Source organism: Dermacentor andersoni, chromosome 7 (genome assembly GCF_023375885.2).
Source record: "Dermacentor andersoni chromosome 7, qqDerAnde1_hic_scaffold, whole genome shotgun sequence".
Lineage (NCBI taxonomy): Eukaryota > Metazoa > Arthropoda > Arachnida > Ixodida > Ixodidae > Dermacentor > Dermacentor andersoni.
In genome coordinates, this window is record NC_092820.1 from 66155047 (window position 1) to 66170932 (window position 15886).

The window sequence follows — 15886 nt, forward strand, 5'->3', positions numbered from 1 at the left end:
AGAACCGGGCCCTAGGGAGTCCTTCTGGTGCAAAATTTTATGACGTCTGACTGAATTTCACCTGGGCGGATGGTGGCCATGAGGTCAAATAAAAAGGCTCGCACATAACCATGGATGGATTTTTCGCATCAGGAGGATGCGACATTGTTTACAATGAGGTCATGTCAGACGTTTTCGAAGGCACCCATGAGATCCAACGCCGAAATTTCTCTGGTTCGAGCTTTACTGCCGGAGAGCATTGGTGTATTTGCCAGTAATAAAGCTTTTTGCGTGGCCGTATAACGTTTTCGAGAAATTTCGGCACGTTTGCGACCTCGCTCTGCCAACTCTTTGCTGATAATCCGTCTTAGCGTCATTCTTAAGCTTCCGTTGCATGCCATCGCGATTGTCGACGAGACACCGCAAGCTAAGTAAGAGAACGCGGACCAATCGCAGACGCCGGCACCACCCTCTTCGTCCGGTTATCTATATTCAGTGCACTGGCTCGGCCCCATCGAATCCCTCTCCACTTTAGCATGGTCCTCGCCTCTTGTGAGCCAATTATATAAGACAATCTGCTCAGTGAAAGCAATGTAATTCGTTTTTCAAGCAAACAAAAGCAACCTGCTATAAAGGAGGAGAGCTTTTGATCGTTTTTTTTTTCAGAAAACGATGAGGGTGACCGCCCGATGCTTGCGTCGGCGGTTACACAAATTTGACGTCCGGAGATTGGAATAAAAACATATTGGAATAGTTTTACGTTATATGGCCCCAGTACTGCCAAGTAACGAATGATGTGCGCGTTATCAGCACGACAGTGCATTCTCTACATGAAAGTAGCAAGCTCAGTGTTTTTAAGAACTGAAACGCAAGCAAGACCTATGACGATTATTGTTGTGTGGCAAATATGCGCCCCAAAGGGTGTACATTTGTTTAAGGTTGTAAACAAGCCCATCTTTAGAGCCGCAATGCAGTATTGCTGGTATCACGGTTTCTAACAACGACTAATGCAAGCTCCTGATGTTTCAGCCATGTGTACCACTGGAGCTTTTAGGTTCAGCAACTGCGAGCTGAGAACCATCGTAGTGTTTTAACTCTAAAGGGCGCACTTTCTGGCACAATTGAAACAAATGCTGCTATGTCTATCTGCATGTGAACGTCTTTCCCACTCAAAGGACCTGTGCGTTCACCGCACAAGTAAACATCATATAGGCAAGTCATCAACAGGCTGCCGTCAGACACATGATACGCAAGCAGACAACAACAGCGCAGCCACGTCACCGGACAGACGAGAGAGCGCGTCTCTGCTAGCACAACACAATGACGCCACATGACTGAAAGCCAGAATGCGTCTGTGAAGACACTACAATAAACATGAGCACACACCAAAAGACCCAAGTTATTAGACAACTTGGGGTGGAATAACGAAGATGCAACGACCCCGAACGCATCACCACCAGGAGCGCACACTTGGAGACCCAAAGCATAATACAATTTGGGCCACTGAATCATTGTAGAAGGCAGCAAGACAATGGCCTGATGCAAGCCAGATCATTAAGCATTGTTACGCCTTTACATTGATGTGCAATAGATATTGTGATATTGTATTCCTAGAGCTTACACATAGCAGCCCAGTTTTGTTTTCATATTTGCCCCAGCCTCTTACGTAAATTTTTTACTGTAATTTCTGTGATTACATTCGCATTGCCAAGCAATAGAAGAGGTTCACGTTTAGTGGAGTCAGACTGATTTATATGTCACTGCGCGTCTGCGGTATGCACCTCAATACTATTTAAGTACAGGAAGCTATCCAGGAAGAAAGTGAACAAGATGTCTATTTTGCCCAGATACAATTTGCTGCATATTACTCGGACACATCTTTGTTTTTCAGGAGGAGCAATGACTTCCACGCTAAGTTGAGAGACAAACCGAAAAGAGCCGCAGGACCCATAATGCGGGTCAGCCCGCAGCCAGGTAAGGCAGCAATGCACGCCGAGGGAACATTACTTGACAGATTGCGATGTACAGAAATATGGCGCCCAAAGCATATTGAATTCAGGATCTGGGGAAAAAATTGTTAGTTTCACAACCAACCTCACCTTGAAAACGATGTGCACGTGATCATATACATCAGCCTTTGCTTCGTTTTCACAACACAAACGCATACGTAACGTGACGAAGCGCTGACGTTATGAATACTGGCACAAAAGCTACTCCTTCATATATGGGTTCACTCTGCTACAAAATGCTGGCTCACAAGTAAGATTACTATTTCATAGAGCTATAAATATAACATAGAAGCCATTAACGAGGAGTTTCGAAGCATTCTTAAGGTACTTCAACACTTTCTGGGACCTATCTAACTATGTATGACTGGTATTCTTCCTGCAATACTTGGGCAGTGGGACGGGGTAGTTCATGATCTCATGGGCAGCGCATGGGGCTGCTGTGCCGATGGAACAGGATTCGAAAACTGCCATCTCGTCAACTTGGTTCACTGGGTTTGGGCCACTGGGCATGTGCCGCTGTCCATTGAATCTGTTGGATAATACCATAGAGCACAGGGTGTTTGCCACATGGTCTGTGCCGCTCTTCAATGAGCCTGACGCCAAAGTAGGTCACTGCATATGAGCCACTGGGTATGTATTGCTCCTCAATGAATTTCTTTAGGGCGAACTTGGTTTGCTAGGTATAAGCCACTGGGAGATGTGCCACTCTTCAGTGTACCTTCTTTATGCCAACTTGGCTCATTCGATATGCGCTACTATGCGTGCGCCGCAGTTCAATAAACCTCTTCTACATCAGATTCAGTCACTAGAAAACAATAGCTATATGGTCGAGTTGCTTTAAGTTCAGGGTTCAACACTTGAGTGCTTCGCGCTGCAGACAAAACCCCTTAAGTCACTGGGTCCTTGTCATTGGGTACACGTAGCTTTTTGATGGCACTCTGTTACGCAAACTTGGGTCACTCGGTATGCTCCACTAGGCATGTGCCACACTTCAATTAGCCTCCTTGACCCCAACTTCTGTAACTACGTTCCACACAGTCTGTAGCGCTCATCAATAACGAAAAATGTTAATGGCAGGCGGTGGATTTGAACCCGCGTCATTTATGATGAGACAAAGTTGTCTGAATGTCATTTGTGATCTTGTGTGTCATTATTGCGCTCAAAGTCACGGCGTGTGCAGAAAGAAGTGCGAGAGAAAAGCCCGGTTGTCCGCTCGCAATACGGTGTGTCGCTGCATTGCTTCATTTCTAATTTCAGCGTGGGATGGGTCTGCCGCAGTGTTCTTGTGCGTAGAAGGCCGGCGTGTGGTGACGTGGCCACTGTCGGCAATGAAAGCTGCTTCGAAATAGCAAACATACGAATTAAAACAAAATTTGTTAGGAGATGCTGAATTTTGGCCGCTTTGCGTATACCTCAGTTGAAAAAAATAGTTAATATAAACATTTCGAGAGCTATAAACACGTAGGACGTAGCGAAGCAGAGTGCACTACATGCGCTCACTCAAAACTGATGTTTCTACCACGTATAGCATGTATCTGCACATACAGGAGAAGCACCCATCGCGCATGTCAAGTCAAGGTATAAAACGAACATAGATCGAAGGCACGTATTCACATCAGTTAATAAAATTGATTTCTTGGTTGTTCAGTACTAAGGATGGTTTTCTTACACGCAGTGCGGTATTCCGGGTGTTATGATAAGCTTCCGAGATTTTTCGTGTGGTTTGCTTAGGGCGACGGAACAAAATTGCCGGTTTTTCGAAGATGGGTTTGCGCGGACGCGATTTACAATGTGAGATAAGATGAAAGCATGACATTAATATTGATAATGCATTACCAATCTATTACCAATAATGCGTCACGCACTAGCCCACCTATTTGTCATCTCGAACAAACAGCTTCTCTGTTTTTATATCCTAGCAATAAATTCATAATTTATCTTTCTCACATACATTTAACCAGTTGAACGTGGGAGATCCGCTAGGAACAGGTAAATTCAACAAACATATTGATGAAATTGTCTATAGGCCTTGCCTAAGATCAATATTATTCATGTGGCACACCTAACACCTTAGCGTTCGCGGTTTTGTGTACCCAGTCTCATCAACCTTGGCTTGCACGTCCATGGGTCTGCTAATCATCCCGCCAGCTGATAACTTAGAAGACTTCAACTTATTGCCGTTGGTTGTTCCGGGAAACTTTGGAGTATGGCGCTTAAGTATCTATGCACAAGGCGCTATGTTTAAAGACCGAAGCGTACGAGAACGCCCTCCTACTAGAGCAACGCTGTGCTTGATATATGTATGAGTTGCTCGTATTGACATACATCCGCGAAATATTTTTTTAATATGACGTGCGTAGACGTACTGTTAGGCAATTCTGTCAGGCTATAAATATGGCCTTGGTAGGATGACTCAATCAGCATCATCATCAGTCTGGTTACACCCACTGCAGGGCAAAGACCTCTCCCATACTTCTCCAACTACCCGGTTATGTGGTAATTGTGGCCATCTTGTCCCAGCAAACTTCTTAATCTCATCCGCCCACCTAACTTTCTGCCGCCCCCTGCTACGCCTCCCTTCCCTTGGAATTCAGTCCGTAACCCTTAATTACCATCGGTTATCTTCCCTCCTCATTGCATGTCCTGCCCAAGCCCATTTCCTTTTCTTAATTCTAGCTAAGATGTCATTAACTCGTGTTTGTTCCATCACACAATCTGCCCTTTTCTTATCCCTTAACGTTACACCCATCATTATTCTTTCCATAGCTCGTTACGTAGTCCTCAAGTTATGTAGAGCCATTTTCGTAAAACTCCAGGTTTTTGCCCCATACGTGAGTACGGGTAAGACACAGCTGTTATACACTTTCCTCTTGAGGGATAATGGCAACCTGCTGTTCATGATCTGAGAATGCCTACCAAATGCACCCCAGCCCATTGCTATTCTTGTGATTATTTCAGTCTCATGATCCGGATCCGCGGTCACTACCTGCCCTAAGTAGATGTATACCCTTACCACTTCCAGTGCCTTGCTACCTATCGAAAACTGCTCTTCTGTTCCAAGACTCTAAACATTACTTTAGTTTTTCTGCAGATTAATTTTTCGACCCACCCTTATGCTTTGCCTCTCCAGGTCAGTGAGCATGCAATTCAATTGGTCCCCTGAGTTCCTAAGCAAGACAACATCGTCAGCGAATCGGAGGTTACTAAGGTATTCTCCGTTAGCTCTTATCCCTAATTCTTCCCAATCCAGGTTTCTGAATACCTCCCGTAAACACGCTGTGAATAGCATTGGAGAGATTGTATCTCAGTGCCGACGTCCTTCTTTATTGGGATTTTGTTGCTTTGCTTATGGAGGACTACGGTGGCTGTGGAGCCGCTATAGATATCTTTCCGTATATTTATATATGACTCGTCTACACCCTGATTCCGTAATGCCTCCATGACTGCTGAGGTTTCGACTGAAGGAAACGCTTTCTCGTAATCAATGAAAGCTATATATAAGCTATATATATAGATGTGAAGTAACAAGTATTTCAACTTTTCTGTTGCGAAAGCATTATATGCCCCATTACACTAAAATCCGTTGTTGACGGCATCACCGAAAGATGGCATTAAAAATGGCCTACGGTGCAAAGAGTGAAACATGTGAAAAGTGCACGGATTGATACCTGGTTCATCAGAGATGCTCCTGTTGTACTATAAGATAAGGAGCTGTTTGGGCTGCGGCTAAGAGAGAGACAACAACGACGAGAGAGAAAAGTGTTGTTTCGGTGCTCGATCGACTGCACTACTTCTCGCTGCTCCATCGTTCTAGTCGCGAACGTTCACTGCCTAAAGTAATTTGCGACATTTGGTGAAAGGTGCTGGACCTTTTGCGAACCTGTAACTCCAAAGCCAACAATCCCTGTCACATCTCTCATGCTCTAGGGGACTGATCCTACCGATGCACCCCAGACACCACATCCAGTCCTCTGTACGTGCGCCACGCCAACGGGATCCTCCCTTATTCAATGGCACTGAGGATTATGACGTAGACGACTGGCTGTCATCGTACAACCGATTGAGTACGCACAGCAAATGGACTGAAGCTTACAAGCTTGGTTGCGTAGGCCATTCTACGTTCCCGCAGTCACCCATCTTTAGTTCCGAAACCATGAGGCTTACGTTTCCACCTGGAGAGCATTCCGCACGACACTTCAAGCAGTCTTTGGTCGCCCTGCTGTACGCAAACTTCGTGCTAAACAAGAGCTTCGCTGGCGTGCTCAACAAAAGGGCGAAACATTTACCAGCTACATTGAAAACGTAATTGACATTTGCCGGCGTATTAACCTAGATATGACCAAAGATAACAATGTGAAGAACATCTTGAAAGGCATAGAAGATCACGCCTTCCAAATGCTCTTGGCAAAGAAGCCTCAGACGGTCAGCGACCTCATAACGCTTTGCCAGAGCTGTGAGGAGCTACGCAAACAACGGCTTTATACGCGCCGAGCTCTCGCTCCGGACGTCGCGCTTTTAGCTATGAGTGTTGGTGTCAATGCTACTCATCGCAGTTCAGCAACCTTCGACCAAATCAAGCAATTTGTACGATAAGAAGTGGCGCGCCAACTCTCCTCTCTGCCTGTCAGTCCAGCGTCAGAGTCGCCCTTGCCTACCGATCTCGGGCAGATGATACAAGAACAAGTCGCTAACGCCCTAATACTTGCTCATCAACCGCCTCCTACGCCTGTTCCACTCATGTACTCTGCCGTTATCACGAATACAAGGCCTCCATCTGCAGCTATTCAATCGAGACTTACCAGCGCCTTTCCCTCACCTCCGCAAGCAACTTCAACGTATGCACCTACAAACAGCTGCTGGCCGCCACAGCAGCCCGTGCGCCCACCTCGCCAATATTTCCATCAGTCTGCGCCCGCTGTTCTCAATCCATGACGCACCCATGACAACTGGCTATCTGTTATTCGTGCGGCCTACCTGGGCATGTAGCACGGCTTTGCCGCTGGTGCGGATGGTAGCCTTCGGATTCTCCGAGGGCACAAAACAGCGGTTTCGATGCTCTGTCCCGTTCCGCTAATGACGCTCAGCCCTTCGAAGCCTCGCCTCCTGCGTCCCGGACCTTCTATACCCGTTGGTCTCCGTCTGCCCGTCGGCGACCTCTGTCGCCGCTTATCCGTCGCCCCGAAGCTATCGGAGAGGAAAACTAAGGACGGCAGTTCCGGAGGCAAGAACTGCGATCTCAACGAACTCCTCAAGGCCATCTATTTCCGGTGAATGTACTTGAAGTTTATGCAGAAGATGTTGCCGTTCATGCGCTTGTACACACGCTAGCAAGCAACAATATCAGTGATTTTGGACCAGCTTCGTCTTAAACTTAGAAAAGTCGCGACGCCATATTCTGCCATTTCATTACATACAGCAAGCGTTGCGCCCATTGAACCCTTAGGAAAGTGCACCCTGTGTGTTGTTTTAAGCGGCACTTTATACCATGTTGAGTCCGTTGTTCTGCCCCGCTGCTCCAATGCCATGATTTTAAGATGGGACTTTCTGTCCTCTCGTCATGCCGTTATAGATTGTGCTCGTGCTGAACTCGCGCAGTCGCCATTCGGCAACACCGTTTTTGAACATACTCATGGCGCTTTCGGTCGTGTGTTCGTCACCGCCGACACCGAGATTCCTCCATACTCTGCCGTACTCGTACCCGTTTCCTGCTTTCAGTTTTCCCAATCCACAGTTCTTTTCACGCCGTCTAAGCTTGTTGCTCGCCGTCATCCCTGCGTGCTTCCTTTTGCCCTTCTTTCCATTCAACAAAGTTCCAGCGCACTTTATGTATCGAACCTCTTTCGTTACCCTGCTTGCCTGCTCCACGAAAAGTGTCTTGGATATGCTGATGAAATTGAACCAAGCTTCCTTTACTATGTGCTTGACGACCTGGCTTCTCCTCCAGTTGACGCTCAGGCCCTTGAAGTTTTTGCTCCCACGCAGCCATGTGATCCAACATTTCCCCGGTGTATTGATCCCAACATCACTCCAGGTCACCACGCCCAGATCATCGATCTCTTTGACCGCCTTCGCACGTCATACGGCCTACAACACTCTCGCTTAGGCCGTACTTCCACTGTTGTCCATCAGATCGACACTGGCAACCATACGCCTTTACGCCACAGGCCGCTTTGTGTATCCGCCAGGGAGCGTAACGTCACCTCTCAGCAAGTTGGAGACATGCTCTAGCGCGGCGTCATACAACCTTCACTCGTCATACAACCTTCGGCGTCATACAACCTTCGTCATACAACACTAGGCTTCTCCTGTAGTGCTCGTCAAAAAGAAAGATGGCATAATTCACTTTTGTGTGCACTAGCGGCGACTCAGGCAACTTGGGGCTGCAGCTAAGAAAGAGACGACAACGAGAGAGAAAACCTTGTTTCGGTGCTCGGTCATCTGTACTAGCTCTCGCTGCTCTATCATTCTAGTCGCGAACGCTTACTGCCCAGAGTGCTTCGCGACACTGTGAACAAAGTAATGTAGTGGCTTTGAAAAGAAAATGTAGTATATTTCTGTCTGAGTGGGAATCGAACACGGGCCTCTGGGGAGCGAGACGAGCATGCTTTGCTGACGCCACAGTGGCTCTACGGTTATACTTGGCTAAAGGAGCACATAGTGTGTGCTTCATTGCACACGTCAGGCCGCAGCCCGATGGCCTAGAGCTGCTGAGGTGATTGGGCACGTGATGGCACCGCAAATGGGAAGGATGTGGTGCCAGGTCATGTGCGCATAAAATGAGTGCCTTCATGACGTTCCGGGGTCTACAAACGGTATAATGCTCTCACATTCACACATGTAACCTGTCTTATGTGTGTCTGCCGAAACTTGTTGTTAGTTTGGTGTAAAATTATAAAATCTTTAGAACGCTAGTAACAACAGTGTGCATAGAACAACAATAGCGATGATTTGTTTATAAAACATAGCGTGGCTCTTTAGGTCGTTTTCTCTGTTAGTAAGTGGTTAACCGATGGTTCTTGGTCGTACGCGAGGTGAGCAAACGACCTGTGGCAAAGGCACTCATGCTCTCGGTAAACCAAGTTTCTCGGAGAAGTTAAGGTGATCGGAAAACTATTCCTCGCTCTTTCATTAGCTTGGGCCGTTAGTCTAAATCGCCAATCGTCGTCGATAGTTTCTGCATAACTCCATTTACTCGACGATTCTACGAATTGATTAAACGTACTGTATTCTTCTGCATACGCTGTGAAATGTCAGTAACGAGCTGTCGATAAGTGTCTGATGTTGTGCGTGTTTGAAAATTGGTCTGATGTACCTAATTTACAATAACAATCTCGCGCATGGGGTCATCGGGGAAGCGTTCGAAACCACAGCATTATTACAGTTTACTTTGCTTTGAATCACCGCACTATCACTGAACGCTGAAAAATGTCACAGTTATTGAATGATATTACTGTTAAGAGTGAAAGGTTAGAAGCAGTCATTTTCAATGCACACTTAGTAACGCTTTCATTCACATACTTTCATGCACCGTGTGGCAGCGCATTCCAACATTGTGGGGACCTGCAGAGCGTTGTTCTCGTTTGCGCTGTTTATTGAGCACTAAGCAACAACGTCACCCCGAGCAATCGCAAGAGGAAACTCTATGTTTTCACTCATATTATTTATCTAACGAAGACAAAAACATTTGTGCACATATAGAACCCCTGCTGCATCCCAGACGTCAGTGAAACCAGCCAATAGTCTGAAACTAGTCAATATTTTTGCGAAATAGCTACTTCATGTGTTGATTAAACGAACAGCAATATTTAAAAAGAGAATTTTAGAGTTTGTCCTAGTGCAAAAGCCTAATATAATATTTTTTTTATTTGTTTTGCCATACTCTGCATGGCTGTCTATGCAAATACAAGGTACGAATTACTTTGCTACATTGTAATAACGCATAATGTGGGCAGTGTGCGAGCAGCAGTGTGCACTTGTAATTAGGTCGAGAGTATGACAGAAGCGAGTCACGTCGCGATGATGCCTTGTATAGTAAGAGATCTGGACAACGATCGAAATTGTTTAAAAAATATATTTACTTTTCCTTTCCCACGCGCAAGTTGGCTAACAATGAAACAAGTGTCGGAGCTTGCGCCCTTGTTATGTGTGGCTCAAGGCGTGATTAAGGCACTAGGCATATATGGACGCTAGATTGCCTTCGTTTTGATTAGGAGCGTGCACCATAGTTTGGATGACTGAGGACTCAAGCTAAACACCAGTAGAATCATTTCGTTCCTTGTAAATAACGTGAGATTTCTCCCTGTTTATCGTATGTCAAGCAGTTGCGCAGTGTTCAGCCAGGGCATTGCACGCAACGTGTCGTTTCTGGACGTCATTCCTGTGCTCTTAAAGTGTTGTTTTGAAGTGGCCAGTTTCTCCGACGTAGACATATCGACAGACCGCGCGCGAAGTGACGTACACCACACCTGAGAACTTTCTTTTTCCAAAGTGCCTTTCACATGCACGAGCTCGCGTCTGAATTTCAGCGAGGGAGCGTGTACTTCAGTGGCTCAGTCGGGTACGACCTGGCTCGCACAGTAACCACACACCATGGACTCATTCCCCGCACCCCGCCTAACGAATAAAAAAGAAAAAAACCCGGCCTTCAATAACATATGCCCCAGGCATAAACCTGTGCACGCGCTCTGCGTTCATATCCCGTGCGAAGGTCTCGCAAAGTTCTTACACATGGCGTTGAAGTCCGCTTTCTTTAGAGGAGGGGGGGGGGGGCAGGGGGGAGTCCCGGGTGGGTGGGTACTGCACGAGCCACCTCGAGCCCTACTGAGTCACTGATGTACACGCTCCCTCCCTGAAATTCAGACGCAAGCTCGTGCATGTAAAATAGCCTTTAGAAAAGGCAAGTTCTCAGGTGTGGTGTACGTCATTTCGTGTGCGGACTGTCGCTATGTCTACGTCGGAGAGACCGGCAAGTTCAAAAGAACACTTCAGCATCACAGGAATAACATCCAGAAACGACACGTCGCGTCGAATGCTCTGACCGCACACCGCTGAACTGCGTCACATACGATCAACTCTGAAAAATCTCCTGTGATTTATAAGGCATGAAATGATTCTACAAATGTTTAGCTTGAGTGCTTAGTCATCCAAACCACGGTGCACACTCGTAATCGCAATGAAGGCAGTCTGCCGTCCTTAATCATGTTTTGAGCCGCACATAAGAAGGGCCCAAGCTCTGACACTTGTTTCATCGAGAGCTAGGCTTCCGTGAGGGAGCCGACACGTAAATATGCATTTTAAACTACTTCAGTCGGTTCCAACATGCCTTCATTTCAAGTATATATTCGTAATTATAGCACCTGTGATCGTATTTTCTTTCCTTAGGAGGAGTAGGGGTTGATTACACCCTGCGGTTCTGGGATGCAACGGAGCACTGTGCTATTTTTACTCGGTCATTCAGTGGTGAGCATATGATTTTTTTACAAATATGTCTGGTGTCACGTAGAAATTGTTTTTGCTTATTTCAATTAATTTCTTAATATAAAAATGATGCATGTGCGCGTACCATAATCCTGCACGGACATCTCATAGCAAACGGCGTCAGATTAATGCAGGCAGCTGTTTTTGTTGTAGGTACTGCAACAAAGAATCGACGCACCTGTTTCCATTATCAACCTTGCAAAGTCCTCTGCAAGTTTGGCTTTAGTTCGGCCTAGAAGCATCTTCTGCGCAATGTGCTCAGTACCAGGACACAGCCACAATAGATGAAGACTGTTTGCCATAGACACATGTGCTGGGAACTTAGGAGACGTTGTAGGGATACCACTTGCAGAAATCCAGACGCAGACCCCAGCTGGAAGCCTGTGAAATCACGCTTCCGCCACCAGGAAAGGGGGCGAAGAAGGAAGCAGATACACGGGAGTATAAGTCCATGTGTGTGCCGTCGGAAAATGGAATTCTCGGTGCTTACCGAGCTCTCCAGAAGCTCTATACGGGTATATCCGCCTATAAAAGGAAATCTGTATTTTCATAGGGAATTCCGCATAGGGCATTATGTTTTGATAGAGGCTTTCAAAGTGCACCGTGTCTTTTACGCACAATTTGAAAGGGAATATATATATATATATATATATATATATATATATATATATATATATATATATATATATATATATATATATACCGGAAGAGTTTGGCATATATGGCTATCGCGCACTCGAAACTTCGAGCATAAGACTACGCGCGATGCTTTGCCCCTCTTAATATAACAGTAGCTTGGTTTCGCTGTCTGCAGTTGCTACGAAATTAATTTATACGGAAAGGTTCCTGCACAGTAATCAAGTGCCACATGACTGTTTGCGAGAGAGAGGTGCATTCTTAGGCAAAAACGTTAGTAAACGCCAAATTGTTCTTTTTCGAATTCGAATCTACGGTCTTTATTGATGATTTCTGAATCCAGAAAAAATAACGCAGGGAGTCATGCAGAAGAGAGAATAAGACGAGTATCGCATGCCGGCAACGACAGTCACATGCTTTAGAACCATTAGTGTGTCTGCAGTCATGCATAATCTAATTGTACGAACGCCACGAGAGCGCGCACACCATTTCGATAAAACATGAAACATGATCGCGGTGCCACGACGGCGTCTATGCCACCGTGGTGGCCAAGAATATTATCAAAACGCATATCGAGAAAGTACATACACACACACACACACACACACACACATATATATATATATATATATATATATATATATATATATATATATACGATGCATTTACAGGCTATGCACTGCTGTAGTCCGAACGGCGGGGCAAATCTGGGCGTGCGAGACCTGCCAATAATTCTTTCTTTCTTCATTCACACTAGTACTGTCATACCTTCTGCATTCTCTAACAAACTAGCAAGGGGCTCAATTGCCTTCACTTAGCAAGGCCGGCGAGTACATAACTCAAAAGTGTGGATTCAGCCACAAAACATCAGCAGTGTCAAATAATGTCGCACTGGGGCACAAATCATGTTCACACGGGGCAACATTGCAACCGGCACTATTCACTTGGCTTATGATTCAGTACGGAACTCGCTAGCGCAAAAGAAGTTAGTCGGATAGAGACCAACACAGAGACATACTAGCCAAAAGAGAAGCAAGCAGCCTATGGAGATACCAAAGTTTCAGCACTCGTGAATACAGCTATCTCATGTGAATTATCCTACATGTGGGCACATAATCTGACACTCAGAAGAGTTACGCGATCAAGATTCTTGCTCTCAGAAGCGTATTGAATAGCACTACACGGTGCAGAAGGCGACGGGTGTCTAAGTTCTAGGTGGGGTTGCGATCATACAGAAACATAGAAGGGGAATATTTCGCGGAGTTGCATCACGATGAATTACATAGCATCACAAAATCCTACATGACGTTCCGGTGACACCACTGAGAACCCCCTGTAGTGCATACCTAGCTGCCCTAAATTGCTACGACCGTCCTAACGCCCTAATTCTTGATCTTATACCACCTGGCTTTGAAGGTGTACCTGCCTCTAATGCGGACGCTGCAGATTCGCTGCAACTAGCGCTGACATGGGAGCGAGAAAGTTGCATTGAGAAGCGACCCCGCAATTCCCAAATATTAAATACGCTTTTCGCGACCTAAAAATTACACGTGTGCCTGGCACTTGAAGGGTCAGGTATATATATGTGTATATATATATATATATATATATATACATATATATATATGTAGCGCCTCGCATGGCACCAAGAGCTTTCTGAGTGTTGCTCATTGCCAAAGCAAGCACTGATAACTCGGCGATGAATAACGGTTAACCAAGTAGTTGTTTTATTCTGAAACTTAAATTTGCTTGTGTACGTCTTGAATGCTGAGGCGTCACGATAACTCTTGGTAGAAAGACACTAAAGCTTTTACCACACCGAGGCATGTATTATTCCTCAAAAATCTTCATTTAAGTAAATGGAAAGATTTTACCCTGCAGCTCTGGTAATAGATAAACGAGTGACAAAGGCCGTCAACGAATATCTTTTAGAAATAATATGCTGTAAAAAGCTTGTTGACGGTGCTTGGATCCAACGTGGTTATGCTTCTAAAGGAGCTAGCGATGACATAAATGCAGGACTACCTGCAGTGAGCGCACTCTGGAGGCACCAGTGACCTAAAGAAATGAGTCACATGGGATGAAATTGTAATAAACTTACCGCTTACCCTCTTCTTTTTTTTTGCTCAGCTGTCTCTCTAGCCAGACGCGCCCAATAAAACACGGAGGATTCCACATTATGAATACAGGTGTCAGCTAAACGAGACACTTGCGTAATTGAGAACTTAGCTATAAACTAAAGAAGCCTGGCATGGGGGCTCTTCACCTAGTCCTTCCACGATGGTTGCATGATGTGTTTGGTGACGTAATATAAATATCGAAGAAGCAAATCATTCAAATAGATAATTTATCTGAAACGGTCTTATTTTTCTTGCAGGCAGAAGGCACTGCGAAATGCATGTGTGGGACGACCACGTTAGACGACACGTGCCACAGTGCCAAATGGCATACAAGAAGTATTGTTTCAGTCTACCAGAATATCCTCTCTATACACGCCAATGCGATCCCTGATTGCAAAAGAGGATATGTGTGCTAATCTGGCACAAACTTCTCCTTGCACAAATATAACAATTTGTTGTAGGTTTGATGTGGTTAATGATCATTTGTTCAGCCGATGATCAGCCGCTAACAGATTTCTGTGAATGAAACGACAAAGCCTTCATTACATCTTTTAAAGCATCAAAAACGCTCACGTCATCTACATTCGCTACAGATCTTGACGTTGGCCCACGCTCTGAAATATTATCTTGGATATGTACTACAAAATAAAGTGTTGTTACATGGAAGTTCGTGAGAGTGCTTAAGAAAAGCTCTATTAGACACTATACGGGAATGTTACTATTCCGCACTTTCAGATTTGTGAAACACGGTTTCATAACAACGCTAACTTCAAGGTCACGACTAAACCCTGTGAGAGGGTAATTGTGGCCAAACCTAGTGCTCTCAATATAAAATTATTTATTCATATGCAAGCGGGTCGCCTTCACCTAACTTATCCTAATTCCTTGCCCTGTCGACGCATGTCCCCGTTTTCGCATTTCTTGTATACTTCGTTGTCGCGAATCTTCTTGGATGGCTGGTTGTCATCTGTGAGAGGTATGCGGCACAAAACGACGATGACGAGAAGAATGCCTTCGAAAGTGAAGGAGCGCCTGAGAGGCTCGAGTTGCTGGACCTGAGAAGTGACCGGGTGAAAAGCCGTGCTGAGCTGTCATAGCCTGCGTGCCTCTGGCTGAAGAAGGTTGTCGCGCCAGCACCGTATTGGCGACGAGAGAAGCGGGTGTTCGGTTCCAGAGGCAGTGATGCTGCCATCCCGAGGCGAGGCGAGACGTTTGAGCGAGGCTCATTAGACTTGCTGCAGCCTCCCACGGTGGTTCTCTACACTGCACTAGCAATCCGACTTCAAAGGCACGCCAGCAGACCCACGTAAGACAGTTCCCGGGGTGCCTCGTCGTCACTTGAGCAAAGCACTGGGCGTAATCGGCTGCCGAAGCCGTCTCTAGGCCTAATTTGCTACGCCTCGTGACCACGTCGTCGACGACGACAGGAAAAAAGGTATCAGAGAAAGGCAGATTGCCCGGCTGATACACAGGTGACGGCATCTACAGGATCGTCGCGAGTACCGACCAGGGGCGAGATGCCACCAAGCGCGAACTTTGTGACAGAAAGAGCGACCACTACATTCGTGCAGTGGCGCAGCCTAGAAGGCTGTGGTGGTCAGACTGATGTGACATGTCAGTACTAAGATTAAATAGGGTGGCAATGAGAACGGTACAATTATTGCT

At 45.9% G+C, this 15886-nt stretch overlaps 1 long non-coding RNA gene across 1 annotated transcript; it reads left to right on the forward strand.

Moving 5' to 3' along the window:
- The first annotated feature begins 8745 nt into the window (after window positions 1-8745).
- Window positions 8746-14887, forward strand: LOC126534950 (uncharacterized). Its single transcript, XR_008612999.2, has 3 exons — window positions 8746-8825; window positions 11370-11447; window positions 14479-14887. It is a non-coding gene; the product is annotated as an uncharacterized lncRNA (long non-coding RNA).
- The last annotated feature ends 999 nt before the right edge of the window (window positions 14888-15886 follow it).